The sequence below is a fragment of the Pseudochaenichthys georgianus genome, chromosome 16, assembly GCF_902827115.2.
Source record: "Pseudochaenichthys georgianus chromosome 16, fPseGeo1.2, whole genome shotgun sequence".
Classification (NCBI taxonomy): domain Eukaryota; kingdom Metazoa; phylum Chordata; class Actinopteri; order Perciformes; family Channichthyidae; genus Pseudochaenichthys; species Pseudochaenichthys georgianus.
In genome coordinates, this window is record NC_047518.2 from 21,599,512 (window position 1) to 21,622,771 (window position 23,260).

Consider the following 23,260-nt stretch of genomic DNA (forward strand, 5'->3'; position numbering starts at 1 on the left):
CAAAGCATGAAATGAAGAGTGGCAGTAAAAAACATTCGGGGCTGTGAGCTGCATCAACACTTGATATGCACTTATTTCTGCTGAGACACCAAGACGACCCTCTGGTGAGCTTTAAGATTGAATAAAGACTCAGTGGTGCAGCCAAAGCTATGCAACCAAACTCACCCTCTAATTAGGCCTGCTCCTCCAAATTTAGAAGACTGTGGTGAAAACATTTCCATGATATAAGCAGCCTCAGGACATCCTTGAAAATGTGGCTGTGATTGCAACTTTGGGGCTTAATTAATTGAACAGTCTGGCTTGTCGGGCCATATCAAAATAGCTTGGGATAGTATTCCAAAATTGTGATGAGGCGGAAAAGGTGGTTAATGAAAGTCACAGTGAGAGTTGAACGTAACTCACATGCTGCATATTCAACTACAGGAAGCCATATTTATTCCATATAGTCTTACCTCTTAAAGACCATGCAAAATATTGAATGAAACAAGTGTTAATTATTGGACTTTTGACTAAACCACAATGTTATTACTCAAAGTTTGTTTTCATTTGTGGTTACATTTTGTAATGTTTAGCTTTGCTGGATGGTATGAGGAAGACTGACATGAAAAATACAACCTGAGACAAGGGTGAGGTAGAAACATTAAGGCAGAGATAAAAGTCCCTCTGACTCATCACCTCGCTGACACTCCCTTTCTCCCCAAACCTCTCTCTTCTCCCTCTCTGAAGGCTTTGATTATAACTCCCCAAAGTTTGAAATTGATGTGTTTTATATCTGTTTTTTCTCTGGACTTGGGTCAGCTGAGAGTCAGCCAGCTGGGCCTTGATCCTAAGCTCACTCTCAGGTAAACCTTCAACTAGAAAAGACCCCTATTGCTACTTTCAACTGTGCATCTCTCCTCCTCCTCCACTAAGTGCTTTGTTGATAAACCCACTTTAGAGTTCACTGGTCTGTCAGAATATTTCGCTCACCTCCTCACGCTATTTGAGTAGTGGGGATAAGTACTGAGGTGTGTTAAAATGTGTGTGTTTGAGTTTATGTGTATACAAAGACGTTCTCTTTGGTAACAGGTTTACAGCTTTTTTTCACAAAACTGTGTCTCAGGGCTTCTTAACATTTAACAACCTATCAATGTGTCATACCCACTTAACGGGAAGAAAACTCAGCTAACTGACGATATGAACCATTTTTAGTTAAACAAAACACAAGGGTAATACCAAGGTTATGAATTAGCACTAAGCGAAAAAATGCTAACGCACTTAGCACAGAACTCAATATATCGGATGAAAGCTGAGATTCCACAGATTCTAGAGGTATAAGTATCATCAATGTGCGACCAGGAACTCAGGGCAGCGAAGGCAAATCCAGACATCACACAACGTAGCTTTACGGAGCCAAAATGGCAAATGCGTCTTACTTTTGCTGTTTTCTGATCAAAAGTGGTGTTCAATAGCATTAAAACAATAAAAACGCTGCTGAAGGATAATCCAATGTGTCTGTGTCACTTTGAAATGATTAATGATAATCCATCATAAGATTTATGTCAAAAACGGATTTTAATATAGCTGCTAGAAAACTACAACCCAGCTTCCGGTTTTGGGCCAACTGCATGTGCATCACTCTCACTCCTCAATGGTAACGTGTATGTGGATTTAGGAACTTTCCCTCGATTCTATTGGCTCTAACAGTTCAAAAGAGGTGTCAATCATCAAAATCGACTGACGGGGGCCAGAGATATGGCAAATTCACCCAAATAACCCTTTTTGCTAAAAAATGTCACTTGTTTTGCATCAATCTTGATACAGGGTACTTATTACATGTTATAGTTTGGATTCCTAAAGCTTTTAGTCTACTATCCCATCATTCAAGGGTGGTTTTCACTATAGGTAATGTTTTTTTTTTTGGATGGACACTATAATTTAGATTGTTTTACTATGTTCAATCTGAATTTACTTGAAAAAAAAAAAATTCTATATTGATTCTGACTTTTCTACATCCAATCACAGGTTTATCATTGCTTTGAGAACAAAGCCTACCCTTTTTAGAAGTGAAGATATAGTCATTTGTTCCCGGGAATGTCATTTTCGAGCCTGAGACCTGAAAAACAGGCTCAGGGCTTAACAGGTTAAATGGCACACTGATAACAAACTCAATACGAACTATCTCTGGAGCCTCTCTACGTTAACTTGTTGTGATCGGATGGGGTGCAACACCTTTGTTCTCAAATGCGTTAATACAGACAGAGAAAGCAGTGAAAACACACAAATGCAAGAATACCACCACTCATACTTTCATTATCAGAGCAGGCAGCCACATCCTCAGACTGAACTTTGAGTTAGGAATAAACTGAGATACTTATTAGAAACTGCAGTGTTCTACCTCACACACACAAACACACACACACACACACACACACACACACACACACACACACACACACACACACACACACACACACACACACACACACACATTTGATCAGTATACCACTTGCTGTGCAAAAAGAACAGTTGTCCTGCCAAGGCAACATGCTGTTGGCGATAGCTGTGAGAGGCAGTCGTATAGTCTTCTGCTCACTTAGCACTTCACACACAGTATGTCATCCTCTGTGTTACTCACTCAGCAAAAGTATTAAGTATGCACAATTTTTTTGTGCGACGGTCCAAAAAACACAGTCTTGGATAACCTAACCAAGTAAAATAATTACAATACAATACAATACAACTTTATTTATAAAGCACTTTAAACCTCCAGACCAAAGTGCTGTACAGGCAAATAGATAAAACACAGCTCAGCTCACACACCATAAAACAAGTACAAGTAAAAACAAAAAACTATTTAAATGCAAAAAAGCAACACTCTAAGCGATGTTGAAACGCCAAATGTTAAAACGCTAAGGAGAAGAGGTGGGTTTTAAGAAGCGATTTAAAAGCAGGCAGTGTGGAGGCCTGTCTGATCTCCAGGGGCAGAGCGTTCCACAGTTTGGGAGCCGCGACAGAGAAGCAACTAAGTTTGACTAAGTTTTGAGTTTTTAGAGAATTTTGAGAATTTTGAGATTTTGAATGATCTGAGAGAGAAGCCAGCGTGATATTGAGAATCCCCTCAAGAGGATGCTTGATAGGTGAGGAATGACCCCTGCAGGTAACACAACATTTCAGCTGTGCGTATTTTATTCCGGCTTTGCCAAGTGGATTCATTGTTATATAGTGTTAACCACAAGGGGGCCACTAAAACAGTGTGAATGCCTTTTCACCCCCTCTAAGTTCTCTGTAACACACAGTAAGCATCGTGTTTAAATTAAAAATGTCCACCTGGAAAAGGCACACTTCAACACACACATACAGCACATATGCTCAGACATCCTTCACTTCCTTCTCCCCTGCTTCCATGTTGATTGTGCTGACACAAATACACCCACTGTCACTCTCATACACGCACGCACATGCATGCACACACACACACACACACACACACACACACACACACACACACACGCACATCAAACATCACATTCTGGCAGACACACAAAGAGACACAAATACTCCCTTCCCCTCCCTCTCTCTTCCTATTTCACACACACACACACACACACATACACACACACACACACACACACACACACACACACACACACACACACACACACACACACACACACACACACACAAAACAGCTACCTTGTGAGAGAAATACCTGATGTTCCCCATCTAGTGAACTGCTGAGAGTTAGGCACCTGCAGTCCAACTGTGTATGATGTCAGAGCAATGTAGGAAAAAGGGCAAGTGTATTATTGTCCACTCATCAATGCTAATCTTTAACTTTTAGTCCAATAATCTACCTTTTTCTCTCACACAAACAAACATGCATCACAGCCCCTACCCATTAGTGAGAATAGGTGCCAACTGTCAAGGGCAAAACACACGTACACACAGTGTGACATCATTTTCACTACAGGCCTTTTGATACCACCTCACACCGCTCAGCACTGCTCTGCCAAAGCCTTTCTCAGGTATCTCTCTCAGGCTTAAGGTGGGTGGTGACAGCATGCGCTTGTAAATGCAGCCAATATGGTGTTAATGCATTTAGATAATTTATATAGTTAATCAGATTATGCATTGCCAGGAAGCTGCCTATAACAACAAACTGGGATTTAGGGATGTTGTTATATAGCAGTAATATAGCAAAGGAAATGAAGTTCCCATACAACAAAACAAAATTAAATGATTGAAATTTAAAATAAAAAACTATGTTTAGGCTTAACCACACTACTAAACATACCCAATTATTGTTTCCTTTTTTTCTATTAATAACTTTAACCACATATCTAAAGCTGCGACTGTAATCCAGGATAGAATAAATGTCCCTCGAAACATTATTAAAAATGAAGTTAAGATTTTAGGGGCTGAATGTAACCAGGTAATCATGTTACATCTTCAACTGAATGGACGCTGGCTTTGCTTCTCCACCGCTCCACCACCTAAATCCTATTTGTTTTATTGTTTCCAGTCCAGATTTGAAAACATTTTTGCCTGGCTAAAACAACAGTTAAATGTTAATTAACATCAGTATCTTTTTGTATTACATCGATATACCGAATCGACACTTGTGTTACTTCACGCTGCTGTCACCACCCTGCTGGCTCATCGGTTCCTAGCTCGCTAGCTAGCAGACCCTTAGCCCTCCGGTGGCTACAACGATAAACTCCATCCCGGTGTGGTCAGCATACCTGCTCTCGTCCCAGGCCCGGCTCCAGGATGAAATGATTGAGGGGGCTGTTAAAATATACTCTGTTTTTACTGACATGTAACATTTGATTTCACCTTGCTCTATGTTTTTTAACGCACATTCAAAAACGGGAACATTTTCGAGAGTTTCAACCGGGACCGACGACGGCCTCCACACAGAGGCTCTGGCCATACGTTTTTCTTCCACTCTACGTCTCCACACTCCATCCTGTCCATCTGGTCGTGCCGCTCTTCCGCATTACGCCACACCAACAACAAACAACACGTGAATCTGACCTATCTCTGACCACTCCAATCACAATGCAACGACCTCTAAAAGCGGCCCTCCTCAACACCCGCTCCATGAACAATAAAAGCCACATTCTAAACGAATTCATAACGGACAATAACCTGGATTTCCTCTTTCTCACTGAGACCTGGCAAAAACCTCTGGACTATTTTTCATTAAACCACTCCATCAGGATTCACCTATTTTGACAAACCGCGTCCACAAGGACGCGGTATTGCTGCTATTTTTAGGAAGGATGTGAAAGCCACCACCATCTCCATCCTTGATATTCCCTCATTCGAGCACCAGGTATTCAAGCTCTCTGGTCCCACTCCCCTGGTCACAGCCATCATTTACCGCCCTCCAAAACAAATCCCACCTTTTTCTCCGACCTCTCTGACCTTCTAACCCACCTATGCGCAATATCGCCATCTGTGCTCCTCGTAGGGGATTTCAATATCCACATTGATGACCCAACCAGTAAATATGCCATCGAATGTCTGGAAACTCGACAATGCTTCAACTTTACACAGCACATCAACTTCCCCACACACAGCCGTGGACACATCCTGGACCTAGTCTGCTCCACTGGTCTCACCACCCACCACCTATCCAGCCTCGACCTTCTCCGACCACCTGGCCATCACCATGGACATTAATATCCTCATCCTCATCCAAAAACACAAGCGCACAATAACCTTCAGAAACCTTAAATCCCTGTCTCCCTCTGCACTCTCAGCCTGCATCACCTGCAAGATGTCCGCCTTCCCTCCCCCCCTGCCTGACAATCCATGTCAACTGGTGGACTACTACAACACCACCCTCTCCTCCTGTTTTAATGAACTGGAGAGAGGAGAACCATTTTATAGTTTGGCTGCAGCACGTTGATTGGCTGCTGGAGAATGAGGTGAAATGTAATAGGTTAAAGAGAACGCCTGTGATGAGCTGATTATATGCGGCTGTGGAGTGAATGTATATACACCCAGTCTTCCTGAAATAACTTGCGCTGAGCTTCATTTAAATCTTGAAAAAAAAGATAAATAACACAAATTTAAATTGCCCCACAAATAATAAATAAACACATTAGCCATATTACCATGGGAAATGGGGACACAGCAAATAAATGCTGCCATCACAATGAAGTTAGAGGCCTTTGTATATTTAAAACCAGTGCCAAATATGTAAAATCTGTAAAGTGTTTGTAAAGCTACAGAAACAAACTCTCAATGGCCACCAATCTGCAGATCACACACATACATTTTACAAAAGATGTAACAAAGATGTTTACACTGCCGACAGTCATTATTTCAAACAGTATGAACACATTTAACGCAGAATGCTTGCTCATTCATTTGTTTCCCTTGACCACGATGGTTGCCATCGTATGGTCAGATCCTGGGTGGACTTGTCACTGATGAAGGCGATATTCATGTCCTTTTGAAGCACATTAAATAATAGGTTAGCGCATCAGAGATAATGAATTAGGTAATTGCATACTTTTTAAACTGTCACTCTTAGCTAATTCAAAGCCATTATTATCATCTGCTAAAGCAACGCTGGTATTGTTTTCATCTATTGAGTCTGCATGTGTGTGTCGTCATGGCAATGTGGTCCTGAAGACACACAGAGGTGGTTTTGATTACTTTGCCTAGTGTTGAAATGCATGTGGACAGATTTTGTCAATCACAACGTGCAAGTTTTAGTGTACCTTCTCATATTGTTTGCAGGTTCCATACAATACTTGAACTGGTTAAGTGCAGAGCAGAAGCCACTTTTCAAATTGTACACAATCCTTTTCCCATGCCATTGCTGTCAACACCTATCCATGCTGAACGTTGCTAAGATATTATTGATTGGGGTGTGGCCAAAAGTGCAATATGCTTCAAAATGTAACTGACAGAGAGCAGTGCTTTTGTCCTGTGTCACTGTGTCCATGGATTGTATTTTATTTCAAGATTTTTAATTACGTCGCTAAACTCCTTGAAAAGGTCCTCTTCCTTTTCTCCAAGGTACACGACAAGGCAGCGGATGGCTATAGTTCTCTGCGTACTTCAATTGTATTGTGCTATTTTTGAAAAATGAAAAAAAGAGAAATTACCTAAATTAATATATTCTGAATGGGTGACTGCCAACAACTTGCATTTCAATGACAACTCTAAATAACGATCCTACCTCAAGAAGCATGTCCTTGATCTGCTTCACGAGATTCATTTTGAATAAAAAGCGATATCACACTCTACTACTTTGTATCCTCTCACAGAACTATTCACAGTTCAAAGAATGTTAATTTTGGTCAAACAGCAATTTGCCTATACAGTGCAACTACAAGGCTATCGACTGTATTTGAATGACAAAAGATGACACTCACCTTAAAATGTCCTTTGTATAGTATTTCTATTTGTCTTAACTGTCGGAACTTGTCCAGGCATGTTAAGTGGGAGTGGACTTGAAATCCTTAACTCAAGGTGTAGAACAATTAAGTTATCAAGCCAATTGCATTACTTACTACAACTTGAATTTTGTTTTAAGTCAATTAACGCAGAAATCAGAGTTCAAATTACACACAATATTAAGTTGATGTAATTACCAACATTATTACGTCAACACAACTTATAAATGAATGTTTGCAACTTAAAATGTGTATCTAAGGCTGCGGCCCCACGAGGACGAAAACGGCTAAACGCATAGGATTAACGCAAACGCAATCGCAAACGGCTTCCGTCCACATGCAATAATTATCCGGATAGTGTCTGCCCACACGAGACCACTCCGTTTAGCTCCAACCGCTGGAGAAGCTGCAGTACATATGCAGGAGCCTCTACGTGGCGCTGTAACTTCCTCCACAAAAGCAGCGAAGAAGCATGGTTGTCATGGTTGCCCTTCTGTTTATTCTCCGCGGTGGGGGCCGAGGGAACCGGGCAGAGTTTTTCGCCAGTCAGCGTGTATTAAAGTTGAAATCTTCAGGACAAATTTATAAAAGTGCCGGTCAAAGGTCTTCTTTGTTATTTATTGAGCTTTAAAACAAATGAATAACGACTCTATATAATATAATGATAAAATACACGGAGCCTCTCTTTTTCCTCCCTCTCTTCGGACAGCGTCAGTGTCTGTCTCATGCAGCAGCTCATCCAGTAATCAGTGACCCGGCCGACTGTAAAAATAAACATATTTATAACTAGTTTAGGGAGTTTGAGAGGTAATTAAAATAGCTAAGGGTGATGATCTGACTTGAAGTGTGTGTTTTGCTGCAGAGGGAGGAGCTGCAGGTGAGCAGAGCTGCGTGTCTCCGTCCTGTCAGATTAGACTTCACTCGCGAGAGAAAGATAAATAATCTGAATTCAGGGTGCAGTTTACTTTGACGCGGGGGTGAGCAGCAGAGGTGGGGAGAGGCGGGGCTATTGCCTCATCATTATTGCTGTAGATGTTGCACAAACAACTGTAGCATGGTCAATAGCGTCCGGAGCACGATAGCAACTCTGCGATCCGCCATTGTTGTTGTTGTTGGTGGCGAAACACTTCAGCACTGGCGCGGGGTAAGCGGAGGTGAGCAGAAGAGGTGGGGAGAGGCGGGGCTATTGCGCAATCACTATCAGTGATCTGAAAATGTCCGTATAGGGCGCACACACGGAGCCGTTTGACCCCCCAGAGAGTGGCGTATGCATTTCTATCCACCTTGGGACCCGTTGTCGTTTCCTCAGTCGTTTAGTGCCATATTCGGTCGTCCTCGTGTGGCCGAACGGTCTATATGACACTAAACAGTAACGCAAATGACCGAATTCGTCCTCGTGGGGCCGCAGCCTAAATCAATTAACTCGCATTTTTATCTTGCAACCATGCATTTAATTAAGTGGAGGTGAAAGGTCGCCTGAATTCGTTTTTAGAGTGCACCCTCTGGAACTCCCTTCCACAACACATCAGAGACTGCACCGACCCCCCCACTTTGAAAACACTGACCAAAACACACCTCTTCAGACTGGCTTTTAATTTGTGAATTATGTTGTGTTGCTGTTTTAATGTTTGTATTCTCTTATAATATGTGTTGCTGTTTTAATTATTTTGTATTCTAATTTATCTCGTTTTATCACCACTGTAAAGCATCTTTGAGCACCTGAAAAAGCGCTTTGAAATTAAATGTATTATTATTAATTAAAAGTCAAACTGTGTTGTCATTTATTATTTGCTTAATGTTGAGGTGATTTGAAGAAGAATATGATCAGAGCCCTGATGAAAGGTAAATGGTTGGTCCCATAGTTTGTAAAAAGATCCCAATTTTATTAAAGCTTTTAGTAAATGTTGTTTACATATTGTGCACAAATTAAATCATTTTTCATCTAATAAAATAAAAAGCAACAGAAAACACAAATCCCCCTGAGGGCGGCTTAGACTGGAGATTAAGTGCTTATAGGCTTTCATGGGTGTTTTTCCATGCTGAAAAGTCAAACATATGTGACCATATAAGTAGCTGTTGTTGTTTAGTTTTTTTCTCTGAATGTCCAGTGAACCAAACACGCAGATAAACTGACCCGGAACATGTACGATTTATTTCAACATAAAGAGACAAGACAACAAACCAAACAAAAACAATTATCTTCTTCAAATCAACAGCCTATTGTAATGTTTGTAGTCCATCACTTTTAATGACTAAATTACCACTGTGTTAAATGCAGCTGATCATAAAACAATTCAATAGAAAATCCTAATTGTTTCTGAGCAATATTTAAATATAACTACAGTCACACTAAATCTCACTGAACAAAGTCACATGTTTGGTACCAAATGTTCATGTACCATTCTCTCAATTACATTAGTTCCTAGATCAAAAATAAATAATGAAAAGACAGCTTTAGGTCCATACGTTTACCCTCAAGTCAAAGTTGAATAAAGGGTAAATGCATATGGAAACATAAAGAAAGCAGCTAGCTTCCCAGATGTGATTAATGAAGTGAGAATCTCAGTCGACCACTCACCAAAGCCGTATAGGACTAGAGCCATGGAGGCCTGAGGCAGAGTACATGATTGTGTGTGTTGATGGGGGAACGAGAGAAAGAGGTGTGCATGTGTGTGGCAGTCTGTTTTGAAGTGTGTTTATGCATATGCATAGGTGTGTGTGTGTGTGTGTGTGTGTGTGTGTGTGTGTGTGTGTGTGTGTGTGTGTGTGTGTGTGTGTGTGTGTGTGTGTGTGTGTGTGTGTGTGTGTGTGTGTGTGTGTGTGTGTGTGTGTGTGTGTGTGTGTGTGTGTGTGTGTGTGTGTGTGTGTGTGTGTGTGTGTGTGTGTGTGTGTGTGTGTGTGTGTGTGTGTGTGTGTGTGTGTGTGTGTGTGTGTGTGTGTGTGTGTGTGTGTGTGTGTGTGTGTGTGTGTGTGTGTGTGTGTGTGTGCATGCACTGGAAGCAACATACCCCGAGGCTGTGACAGACGGACTCTAAACCACGTTTCCCACACACCCCACTGCCTCGCTTAATAGTGCATGAGATAAGAACATTTGGACTCCAACATAACCCACCCACCCCTCCTGCACCGACCACTCCTCCATGGGAAATTGAGCTTTATGACTCCCCAGATTGAGACAATGGCTCCAATGCTTTGTATTGTTGAAAGGAATTCCATGACAACAACTGGATGGGTTGACTAGGGAACTTAATACAAACACAGACACACTCAGTGGCTCAGCAGTACAGTATGGGTGATACTGCACACATGCGACAAGAGCAGGAAAAAAACACAGACAAGTAGATAAACAGACATAAACTGGCACAGATGCACAGGCAAATACACTGCACACATGGACATTAACACATGTCACCAAGGGACACAAACAAGCTGGCATACAAACATGAAGTAAAAAAACACACCATATTACAATTTGTCCGTTGAGATTGCCTGTGTACAAAATCGTAGGTCCACCTGCTCTTTCCATTTGTTTATCTGATCAGCTGCAGTGTGGTAAGAGGCAGATAAATAGAAAAAGGCTAGATGCTGCTAATATATCTTTCTCCCAACAGTGTTGAAATAACAGCAGGACATTTTTCTGTGATCAGAGCCAGGTAAGTAATAAAACTGCAGCTTTGAAATGAAGTGTTTAAAATGATCTGCAATGGAATAACATAACATTTAAAGTACCCTTCCCAACTTTGGAAAACTGATTCTAATGTTTCTTTTTTGCAGATAAAGAGCAGTTGACGTGTGGTAACGCAACTAATTAGTAACCCAAAACTCACTCAAAAAGTTATAAATCATAATTGTCTTAATGCAAGTCAGAGGTAATCTGAGCAGTGGACATTTCTGAAGCAGCAAACTCTCACCGAGTTCAGATGAACACATGTGACTCTGCACGATAAGGACTCAGTCAAAGAGTGAGCGTGCACACCTGCAAAAAAGCACTACTGATCAACAAACCATTGTGAACCAACTATAATGTCAAGTTAAAGAAACAGAGTGCAGTAATGCAGACAGAAAGTGGTAGATAGTGGGTGGATGCGGCAGACTGAAACGCACAGCCAGAAACAAATAGGGAGAAAGAAATAGACACCGACACCCAGCCAGCCAGAAAGGCAGCCAGGAATCAAAAGATAAAGTGAGGCAAAGAGGAAAAAGACAGAGAGGCATCCCAACTGTGACAGGCAGACCGCATTGGCGCAAGGAAACTTAAGTGCAAATTCTGAAAGACAGCAGTGCATACCAGCATGAAACAAAGAGGCAGAGAGAGGCAGGAGGGAAGAGAGTCAAAGTGTAACTGGAGGGGAGAGAAAAAGTGACAGAGGAGAGGAGGTAACGCAAGTAGGGTGCATGAGTGAGAGCTGGAGAGGATGAGAGAGACATACACACAGACGGATAGAGAGTGCATATCTCAGCAGGGATTCTTGCAAGCTTGTACAGTTCAACAGAAAAGAGAAATACTCCACATGACAAGGACAACTTGTCTTTCCTCCACACTCTCTTAAACTTGCATTCTGAGGCTGTGAAACAGGCTCTTAACCAGCCTGCCAGCCAAGCAGATTACCAGCCGTCCACACTGTAAAAGATTACTTCAGCAGACGGTTAGCTTGGTTGGATTAATGGAGTTTTTTTAAGGACAGGACCAAGGGACTGCTCTAAGTCCTGTGAATACTGTCCCAGAATGCACTCTTAAATAATGATGCCACTTAGTGCTGTGTTCTCTTAAAATGAAATGTGTTTTGCAATAAAAATATGTTAAGATCATTTGGAAGCTCCTGGGACAGATGTGTCAGCACAAAATGATAGCGTATTATCAGTAAACCAGACTAGAAGTTCCTCTGAGACAAGAATAATAGAGACCCTTGTCTGAAAGTCTGGAGGTGTCCTTTCAAGTGGATGCAAATTTCTACCTGAAGTTTTTGAGCAGTAGTGTTAACATTTGTGGCGGGTATGGTTGCTGTCGTTGTCAAATTTACATTTCTGTCTGGCATCCTTTCTGTCAGTGTGGAGCCGAGTGAACTGCCGGTGAACTGAGGAGTAGGCTGGCTCAGTGCTCTCACTGTGGCACACAAAACCTCACTGTGCGTGTGTGAGATGGAGAAATTAAGTCAGGGAAAGAGAGATAAAGAGGCAGAGAGGAGGGGGGAAAAAGACTGAACAAATTGCTAAGAGATAGTTAAAGGGAGAATAATACGGTTGGATAGAAGGTGTAACCATCTTCTTATGATCGGCCTTGTAACTGTGTGCTTTCATACTCAATAAATGTGTGTGTGAGTGGCCACAAGTTGACTGTGTCAGCAGCTCTCATTACCCCACACAGCCGTGGACATCAGAGACCTATTAGCTGGTAAAGCAGCCTCTGTCTGTCTGAATACAAACAACAGCCAGCGCAGAGGACGACACATACACACACACACATACACACACACACATCGACAATAAACAGCAAGGAAAAGAGAGGCTCACAAATGAACACAGAATCACTGATGCACATTTAGCACTTGCACACATAAGCATACTTTCGAGGCAGGAAGTGGATTATCTACCCAACCCAACTGAAAAGTAGTCTGACTGCTGCACAGGGATTAACTTTGTATGTGCAGGAATATTCAAACTAATCTGATTTTTTATTGTAGCCATGAACAAGGCCATCCAGGTTCCTGTAGGCTGCTTGAGGTGGTGATGTGAAGGCAGGTAATTTGGATAAAAAAGAAAATAAGTCATATTAATGGACAATTAAGTTTCATGTGAACATTCTTTAATTCCCTCTAGGCCAATTATGGTTTTAACATGGGCCCACTCCCATCTAAAAGAAGAGTTATTATTCTGAATGTAACACGCAGTAGCTCAAGCAGTTTGTGATTAAGTCGACCTGTTTATATTACTGTGAGTTTTTTATTTTTAGATAGCTAACTTAACTTTACATTTTTCTGTTTCCAAGTAAGGATAACATGCCAACAAATTTCAATCGCAAGTCTACCCTCTGACAGCTATCGTAAAGCTAACCCTGCCTGTCTGTCAGAGAGTGCATGCTAACAGGCTAATACATAATTGAAAGCATGACTCACGCTTAGTAAACTTATTTCTCTTCTGAAGATGACGCCTTGTCCTTGTCGGGAAAGGAATGTGTGTCCACTGTGATTCAGCTCTGGCTGGTTAGTCCTAATAATAGTCGTGGTTTGAGGTGTTGTGAACGTTGCCGCTGGCTATACAAAGAACTGTGTGTGTGGCCTGGGCATGCATGTGTTATAATTTCAGCGCCTAAAATTGTTAGCAATATACACATACATACTGTACAAACTGTTTTAGTCGGACTGTCATTTTATCCAGCAAGGACATTTACAAGTACCATGAATTTGACCTTGTGAACTGGCGCTGGCACCACAGCAAAGAACAGAATAGCTAACGGCCAGCGCATACTAATTAAAAGCAGGGCATGACATGATCTTATTAAGCCACATTAATGTAGAGATTACACATTGATCTGATATGAAAAGACCTTAAATTAAAAATATTGTCTAAAAAAGCCTTAGCTTTGAGGTGCAATCTTGATTTGTCTGACCCTGTACAAATGGTACAAACTCACATTAGTGGGGAATTACTGTAGGTGAACATAACGATTGAGTCAGCTTGCCACATGCTAAACTATATGTCTATTTCTTTTTTTAAAGGGCATGGCCATTTTTTTAAGTGCTCCCAAATGAAATCCAAACTCCCACTTGACTGTGTTGTGCCATGTTTGTTGCGAAAGTGGGCCTGTATCCAGCTGTATTCAGCATAAAGGCTGTATCCAGCATGGAACTACTACATTATTGAGAGCAGGGGCATTTACTTGAGTTTATTCAGCCCATTTCCAGGCACTCAGATTATGCCTCGCACTGGACTGGAAAATCGTGTCAGTGCAGATACTTTTACGGGAAGGCTTTCATAGTCTGCTGCATAATCTGCCTCCTGGAAACCCAACTTTTGACATTAACCATCACATGGATATAAATGGCATGCTCGTACATGAAGATTCCCAGACATGAATGACCTTTGATGCAGATTATTAATGGAAAAAAGAAGTCATCTAGACTACGCCATTGTATCATCATAGAGCCTTATAATTACCATGATGTCAGCAAAATTAGCATTTTAGAAGGAAAGGGGATTTGGATGGTGGTCATTGTTGAAAGAAAAGCTGCTTCTCCTTACTTGGGAATGGTTTTAAAGGGTTGATGAATTAATCGGTTATGAAGCAATCAAGATATTGCGTACTTATATTAAGTGTGATGAACTATATAGTATATGGATTTTTGACGTGGGCTTACTGGATATATAAGCCAACCCAAAATGCATTGCGGCTCTTCAGAATGTCCAATGGCCAACTGCCAGACAGAAGGTTTAAGTAGTTAGATACAATTATTATGAATGATGTTGATTGACGTTTAGGTACAGTTAGTATTACCTTAACTTTACAGCTCATATTTAACTATGACATATGTGTGTGAACAGTCTGCTGGTTATGGCAAACCTAAGTGTTATTTAGTTAGGCAGTATGCAGGATATACTCATTGAGTATTAAATAAGCAGTAAGACAGCATGCCATTTTGAAGACAGACACTGGGGTCATAATAGAGCTTGTATGAACACATTCAAACAAATCCCCCACCATGTTGTTCAGTCTGCTTGTTGTTAGGTGGATCTCAGATTGTCTTAATGTGATCAGGTTTCTCTTCATTGGAAAGAGACAACAATGAGTTAGAGGATTGCAGATATCTTCACCCCACGCTGTAATATTTGAATTAAAAATATATGTGTTTGTATGCAAACAAAGAAAGAAAGAGTTGTGTTATGCTATACCCACAAAGGCAGAGACTGTGATAGTTTAACATCTGATAATAATAGCTAGTGTTACAACACTAAATTGGATGTATCACACTATATCCAGCTTAAAGATATCTCCATCCAAACAGATCTGATTCAGCACAAGTCAAGCACAGTCCTGATAAGGTGTTATGCAGGAAAGAAATAACTAAATAAAGATAGGACACCAGATAATGTTTTTGGATTAGCTTGCTTGACTATCTCCTCCTCAATTGTGGCAATACAGCACAGAGCATTATATTAATACACAGAAAGATATTGCTTAAAATGTTCTGACAGCTATATCTGAACGAGACTCTAGGAAAATAGCTCTAACGACTGAGGCACATTACCGCGGATTAGCATTATACTCCTGGGCGAGTATAATATCAACTTTATGTACATGTTTTTAGTATTTTTTCAAGCTGTTAAAGGGAACCTAATTATAAGCTTGATTTTATTAAATAAAAAATGACAAAAATATGGGATTGTTTTGTATTGTCTGAAAAACGTTTCATAGAGACACTTACAGGGCAGCAGCATTACAGTTTGTGCTCATTTATTGCATTCCCTAATGGTTTTACATCACTGCAGATTCTCAGTCATTCTCCTGTGCTTTTATCCCTATTTTGATGTGATCTTTTTGTGTCTTGCAAAGTAAATATTTTTAAATAATCACTGTCAAAATAGTACACGTTCTGAGGAAATCAGAGGATGCCTTCAGTTTCAAAGGAACAGGCTTTAGTTTACAGACTAAAAACGGCTGTCAAGAGGCTTTAGTTTGAGCTTAACTGGGTTGTGTCTGACAGGTAAGGCAAGTTACTATCTGATGCAGAGAAACATTACTTTCTAGCTGCCAGAAATGTGGAAGAAATGACACATCATAGATTTGTTTACAAGTAGGAAAAGGATGTAAACGTCTTCCTTCTGTCTCAGCTCTAGCTGACACACATTTTTAGACAATCTGGAAGAATAACAACCCTGCTTTGGGAATAGGGAACCATTTTATGATTTTAAAAGTATTAAAGTATTTTTGAAAAGGTAAGCTGCCCACTGACCAAGTTCAAGGATTCCATTATGCAAATGATACACCTCTTCAAACTCATAGCAAAGGATATCAGGCATAAAAGGCAACTAGAGTGAAAAGGTTTCATCGCTTTTTTAAATGCTCACACTTATATTAGGAAGAAGGTGCAAAAAGAAGATAACTAGCTTACATAAAGATAATATAGATGAACAAAACAAAGAGCCACCTTTACAATCTATAAATCTGAGAATGAGACAATAATGGACCGACGGTGAATGAAAGGAAATGGTAATCCAAAAACAGAATAAGTGCCCACATAAAAACTGTCACCAAAATGATTTCTAGAGACTTTATCATAGTATTAAACCACAGTAAATCACAGCATTAAAAGCTCAGCAGTACTTGTATCATTTAACTGTGCTGTGCATTCAGTATACAAGCCAGTGTTTATCCTCTGATGACACAGGGGTGTGTGTTTGTATCTATAAAATCACTGTGTCTTAATCTCCTAACTACCAGACGATAACAGATTTGTCTGTGATAAAATCCTGGTTTATACACGTGTCTGTCTGCCTGCCATCCAAGTCAATCTTCATATGTGCGTCAGTGTGTTGCTGCTCATGTTCTGTGTGTGTGTGTGTGTGTGTGTGTGTGTGTGTGTGTGTGTGTGTGTGTGTGTGTGTGTGTGTGTGTGTGTGTGTGTGTGTGTGTGTGTGTGTGTGTGTGTGTGTGTGTGTGTGTGTGTGTGTGTGTGTGTGTGTGTGTGTGTGTGTGTGTGTGTGTGTGTGTGTGTGTGTGTGTGTGTGTGTGTGTGTGTGTGTGTGAGAAGGAGCAGATTTAGCTTTGATAAAACCTCAGTCTTTAGAGGGATTATCAGTCCATCCCCAGACAGCAACATGCTGTGCATTTATGGAGGTAATAAGTTGACCTGTAATAGACCGACAACTGGCTAGCGCTCTTATTGGAAATGGTGTCCCTATATCTACACCTGGGATGGGAGGAGGAGAAAAAAAGCAATATCTTCAGGGGCAGTTTGACCTGCTGCGCAACACACCATGCGAGCTCCCATCCAGAGAATTTTGATTTGGTGTTTACCTTTATGAGTTTTCCAACTGGTTTGTCATGCTATGCTATTTCAGTTTTGACTCCACTGACATCCCAGAGGGCAAATGTGCAGCTGGCAGAAAAGAGTAAGCACGCAATGTGGCACAAAGCAGGACATTAACATTTAAACCCAAACATAAAATAAGTAACTAAAGAGCAATCTTCATGACAAAGTCCTGTCCACATTTACCCTCAGAGATCTAAATCCTTGCCTTTCCGCACTAAGAGTAATACAAATGTTTAAAGATGCATGTTAGTCATTGCAATATTGTTTAATGTTATCTTCAAAGCTATTTCTCACAGCATGATTTGGATATTTCAAAGCAGGACAAATCCCTCAAAAGGTCATAAGATGGTGGCTGCAGGACACAGCAGTAAAATAAATCCGCTGTTATTTGCAAAAGCAATCCTTGGGTTGTTCCTGAGCTCCTGACTTATTCCAATATTACCGAAAAGCTTTTCAGTTACCAGTCTTATTGGCTGTAAAGAGTGAGGAGGGTCTGGAGGACTATGTTTTTCAAAAACTCAGTCACAGTCAGAAATAAAAATGACTAACCCTCTCCGTCATGGTGAAAAAATGACTATAAACTGAAGAGAGACAGATATAGAGCATTATACTATGTGTCCTGTCCTTCTTCCTACTTTCCCTGTCCCCTCTCCTTCTGTCTCACTTCTCTCTTTCTGCCTCCTTTCTTTCCTGCCCATCCCCATGTCTTTTTTTCCAGCTTCATCTCCCTATGTTCTCTCTCTATCTCTCCCTCCCCTCCTTCAAACGCTCTGCCTCGTGCGCAGTCATAAAGAAATAATGTATTCCTGTCCCCCCAGTGCGAGTATGTATTAGCATGCCAGCAGAGCACGTTAACTTATCTCGCGGCTACAGGCGCTGAGTGGTTAAACTAAGCTCTGATAGTTTGCAACAGGATGACCACAGAATGCCTGTAGCTCAGAGAATCAGGACTGTCGTCACGATTAGGGATGGTGGTCCTAATGTTTTACTGCACTGTAATACTGTACTGTAGTCCTGAATGAGTCTCTGGTATGCACAAAGGGAGCATCAACCTAAATTCAACTGGTAGGAAAAACTAACAAAATCATAACTTTTTTAGACATTATCAATTGAGTATTTTTTTCCTCTAAAGAAACAGAGTACATTGAAAATCTGTTTAAAAGGCTGTACTATTTTTGAAGTCCAACTCCAAATGTATTTTTCCATCTGTCAGTGCTTGTATCATAGGATCTGAAATTACACTTAAGATGGAAAAACTAAGTATGAATCCAATAAAGCACAATGTTAACATATATAGTAGTGGGTCAACTCTTCATGTGTTAAATTACTAAAAATGTATTACAGATTGGACCTTAACTGGTATTGTTCTCATTTAGTTGTTTGATGAACCCGAAAATATAACTACTGTACACATATAAGCATTATAGTTATTTCATGCAATGCCCACAAGCTACATGTAATGAGTGGTTGAACTAAACCTGATAGCATTCCTGAGGCTGACCACAGGATGTCTAAGAGAATTAGGCTTACAGTGGTGATCAGTTATTCGAGGCCTGATGTTTTACTCTAGCCTAATGTTCTTTGCATAACATCAGTCTAGCTCACGAACATGCCATGCATACACAAATATATAACGTCAGAATTACGCAGACTATAGAATACATTTATGTCTGTAGGATTGATGTCAAAGCGCTACTTTCCAAAGTTATATACTTTGTGATGCTAATCAGACTTCAGCAGAAATACAAGAATGAAGTACTTTATATTAGTGTAATAGCAAATACCGATGGGATAAGAGATTATGTTGACAGAGATTTAGTTGTGCATATGCTGCAGAGACAGAGATGGTGTGAAACCATTGCCTATTTTAATGAGCATTCCAGCTTAGAGGGATATTGAGACTTCAGAGCTGGAAGATGCCACCGATTGCTGTGCAAATGTTGTCCCATGTAACTCAATGGATTAGGTTTAGAGGCTCAACTCCCACTGGGACGTCTGTATGAATAAAAAACGCATTCTCTCACAAAGCGTCCACCAAATGGCAAATGTTATGAAAACTGCACTGTACTTGATAATGGCATTACAGATAAGCAATGTAATTAAGCTACACACAGCGGAGCAGACTGTATTGTAGCTGAAACCATGCCTATTAAGAGCTCAGTGCTGGGCCTGTCACAATGATTAGTTATGCTTAACCTGATGTTTCTGTTTCGCTCACAAGTTCATTAACTGGGTACTGGACTGTATGTGCACACTTGTAATACAAAGTAGGTAAATAGTAAGGCAGGAGGGGTGTAGAGCTCTAATGTTAAAAGCAGGATCATTGGATCTACTTACACATGAACTGAATAAGACCAAAAATACACATGTGTATTATGCTTAAATAAAGCTTCACAGCCATTTTACTCTGTAAAATGTGAACACAATTATTATTAATGTCTCCATCTCTCTCTTGCATCCTCTGTCCTTGCTTCCTGTAGTTGATGACTCATCAGCACCCATCCTCTGCCACTGACCTACATCTGTCCCACCTGTGTGACACCGTGTTGACTGACTCACATTCCCAGGCGACCTTAGCCTGTGCCACAAGAGCAGAAGAGGAGAGAAACTGCAGTATGAAAGCTCTGGTCACACTTGCAGGTTAATTGTTGTTAGGCTGACATCGATACTGCCGTTGTTAGATACCAGGTAGACTGATACTCTTTCCCCTATAAATGTGATCTATTGGGCTTAGTTAAGGCAATTTACTTTCTATAATTAAACCTATAAAAGCATACAGTAATTTACAGCCACATAAAAAAAACATCTCTCTCAGTTGGCTGAGCGATGATTTATCCTCACCTGCCTGGGTGTTATGTTATCACATTCTTATTTACATCACATTTTTTAAGGCCTGCTATTTTCTAGTCTAATCTGTAATGTAAACAACAAAAGTGTTTTCTCTCCCCACCACTCCCCAAGTTGTTCCTTGCATATGCTTACAGATAAACAAGCTATTTCGGAGCGGACATGGTAGATTAAAATCAGAACACACAGCCAAGAGCAACATCTCTGTGTGTCTGCTTCTCTCTGCAGAGCACAGCATGGTGAGAGAGTGATGCTGCTGCAGGACCATGTGGGCCGCCATGCACAGAGGCCGGGGGCGGAGCTTGGATGCCGACAAGTACCACCGTGTGCTCTCATTGGCCCTCAATGACATCATTGATAAGGAGTGTGTCTTGCTTTCTCTCTCTCACTCACTCTAGCATAAGTATAGGCACAGGTTAAGAGGTTTATTATGCATCTCTCGTTACTTTTTCTTGCCTTCATCGACTGCTGCATGAAAATAGGCAATATTAATAAATTGTGTTTACGCAACTGCTCAACACTTGTCCATCACAGGAGTTGAAGTTTCTGTTTTATTTTCAGATGTAGATAGGTTACCACAAGGTCAACAGTGCAATAATGTTTATTCTCAGCAATAAAACTACTATTTGCATTTAAGAGCACTATTCATAAAATACTATAAATACTACTCCAACTGCTACATCTCAAATCAAATAAACATGGGATAACTGATTAAGAATAAATTAATAGGCCAAACACACTGCACTGGATCAGTCAAGTCAGCTACACAGAAACTTTGGGCATAACACGTTAATTCTATATAATATGAGAACATTCAGGAAAGGTTCATTCATATTGGAAAATAAAAAATATAAATGTATGTAAAAGTGTTGTATATCAAGAAATATGAGTTTAATATATAAGTTAGTCATTAGTTAAGTAAATGAATCCTGGTTTGGCGTCAGTCTACAAAACACTATGCTGTCATCATAAACAAAATGTAATTCCAGATTATTGTCCAAACGTATAAAAGATATTGACTTATTTTCTTGGGATAGTGACTGATATGATATAAGAATCTGGAGAATGACATAATCACAGAGTGTTTGTCTAAGAGGAAAATAATGTTGGAATGTCAGAGACGCTATTTTTAAGATGTAGCTCAGAATTGCACTTAAAAAAAAAAGTACAAATCCACGTAAAGTGCAGCCTCTACCAAAATTCTATTAATATTGGGAAATTAATGGAGGCGATGTCTGTGTTCATATCTGGCTTTGCTGGTCAGTCCTGTTTCCAAGTGAGCAAGACAGCCCTGCAATCAAAGGGTTGAACAAGTGCCACATCCCAGAACAAAGTAATATCACCTACCAATGTGGAGGGCCTCTGAGGATCACAAATGCAATATCCTGCTGTCCCAGTGACTTTTGGCTGGAAAGTTGTCTTGTGGAGAGACACACTACACATTTGTATAATCCTCAAAGTGTCTCCATGAGTTTCATATTTCCAAGTGTGCCTGAAATGCATCCCGCCTGGCACTGCTGCTCCTGAAGTTTAAATCCTTATAAGATGAGTCTTCACCTTCTCCAAAAGAAAACTGCACAGTCTCTTAATCCTCCTCTGCGTCTTAAAGCAGCTTGATAGGTGACTTTACATCTTCCATGTGATTTCCACAGTTTTTCTTTCCTTAACCTCCAACAGCAGAAACGCTTTCCTGGTTAATCTGGTGTTAAAATCCACCTAAGGACAGATCCCAGAGGAATAAAGAAAAGATTGAAAGCATTAAAACGTGCGCATAAACTGCTCATTGTTTCAAACTGCTCAAATAATAAATGAAATTATATATTTGTTGATAAACTATTGAATTTAGGGTGTGAATATAATAGACTTTTAAAAGTTGCTGTATGAGTTGGTAAACGTTTGAAAAAGAAATGTATCAAAAAACAATTGTTTGCAAAACTAATTCTGTTTCATACAACAAATACATCTATAAGTGCAGATTGTTCTTCTTTGTTGCCAAATACAAAGTTTAAGGGTAGGCTACTATACCATGGAATGCAGCAAATTCAAACAAGTTGTTTGTTTGGCCACACCTTCACATGAAGAAGAACATTTAAAAACAAAAATGTAAACTACATTTGTGTTTTGAAAAATTCAATGTAAAATTCCACAATAAAAGTTAATTTATCTTGACGCTTTCCGGCGGAGTTTATATATTTGAAGAAAACAGGGGGACTAAAAGCGTATTCTCTACTTGGGAAATTAAACAACTACATTCGAAATATTTTTTATCCCATACAAAATATTTAAGTCGTTCCAAAAACGACGTTCCTTGTGGAATTGCGCTTCTTTCTGCTAGTTTTCTTTGTATGGACTGAGAACAAAGGAGCCTTTACTGTAACAAAGAAGCTGCAGCGACTTATACCTGTTGCTCAGTTTCCAATAAACTATTCCAAGTTGCTTAGTGATTTTCAAAACAAACATAATTTATATTCATTGTTTATCCTCGGAATAGTGTTCCTTATTCACGCAACAAGTGGAATTATGTGTCACAGTTTAGTTTCTTTGAGACTTTACACCTGATTGCATTGTTCGGAATTCCCTCAGTGCACTGGCAACTTCGCAAGACCACGAACACCACTATCAAAAAACGACTTTGTAAAGTATTTACAAACTATTTATGAACTAATACTTGTCACTTTGTCTTGTTTCCATTGTGCGTAAAAGCTCCTTTTTCTTCGCAAACTTCTGACAGACAGTTGCCTTGTCTTGCGCGTCGCAACATCCCCGAGAGACAAAAATACGGCAGCTGCACAAACTCCATCTCACCTCCAATGAGCTTAACTGACTAATTATAACTATGATAAGTTGATTATTTTTAAGCGTTATAAAGATGCTTGTCTGAGCATCCCATCAAGTTCTCTCCTCAAAGCGCCCCGCATCAGACAAAGGAAAAGGGGACCGCTCCTCTCGCTCTCTCTCCTCGCTGCCTCTCATTCTCTATGTCTC

The 23,260-nt window shown here is 40.3% G+C and overlaps 1 long non-coding RNA gene across 3 annotated transcripts in view; it reads right to left on the reverse strand.

Moving 5' to 3' along the window:
• The window catches only part of LOC117461216 (uncharacterized), a 114,546-nt gene that overhangs the window by 91,070 nt on the left and 216 nt on the right, over positions 1–23,260 (reverse strand). For 2 of the 3 annotated variants that reach the window (XR_011644727.1, XR_004553675.2), the window contains exon 2: positions 21,623–21,991. The exons of the other annotated variant lie outside the window; for it this stretch is intronic. This is a non-coding gene — a long non-coding RNA (uncharacterized lncRNA). The remainder of the gene's footprint in view (positions 1–21,622; positions 21,992–23,260) is intronic. 3 annotated transcript variants of the gene reach the window in all.